Genomic DNA, 586 nt, shown 5'->3' with positions numbered 1-586 from the left:
GGAGGAGTTACGACAGTGAAAGACGAGAGAGGACCAGGCATTTTGTGTTTTTTGTGTTTTGCTTCTGTTTGTGTGCGACAGTCGTCCGCGAGGGGCTGTCTCGCTGTTTTTTATTATTAATATTATTAAAGTATTGTTTAAATGTTCGCCGGTTCCCGCCTCCTTCTTCCTGACCTACGAACGGTGTTACACTGGTGCCGAAACCCGGGAGGAAGGGGACATCGGGCAGCAGGAACAAGCGGAGGGACCGCCGGTGGCTGCCCGCCTCGGTGGTGCTGGAACGATGGAAGACGAGGTGGGACGGAGAACTTGCTGCCGCGCTCCTGGGTCGAGGAGGGGTGGCTGCCGTCCGAGAGGGAGCGAAGGAGTCGGCCCCGTTCGCCAGGAGGCCGGAGCCTGCTGGAGATGCGGGGACCCGGGTCATTTTCTGGACCGGTGTCCAATGAAGGAGGCGGGAACCGGCGAACGTTTAAAGAAAACTTTAATAATAAAATAAACACAAAATAGCGCGACAGCCCCTCGCGGACAACTGTCGCGCACAAACAGAACCAAAACACAAAATAAAATCCAGGCCTGGTCCTCTCTC

The 586-nt window shown here is 55.1% G+C and overlaps 1 protein-coding gene across 1 annotated transcript in view; it reads right to left on the bottom strand.

Moving 5' to 3' along the window:
- Positions 1-586, bottom strand: part of LOC107729434 (liprin-alpha-3-like) — a gene marked incomplete at its 5' end in the record, with an annotated part of 56,979 nt that overhangs the window by 43,167 nt on the left and 13,226 nt on the right. The window lies entirely within an intron of this gene.

Source organism: Sinocyclocheilus rhinocerous, unplaced genomic scaffold, assembly GCF_001515625.1.
Source record: "Sinocyclocheilus rhinocerous isolate Xijiao unplaced genomic scaffold, SAMN03320098_v1.1 scaffold697, whole genome shotgun sequence".
In the NCBI taxonomy this organism is placed as follows: domain Eukaryota; kingdom Metazoa; phylum Chordata; class Actinopteri; order Cypriniformes; family Cyprinidae; genus Sinocyclocheilus; species Sinocyclocheilus rhinocerous.
The sequence above is the reverse complement of the archived record's forward strand: the minus strand, read 5'-3'. Positions and strand labels throughout refer to the sequence as shown.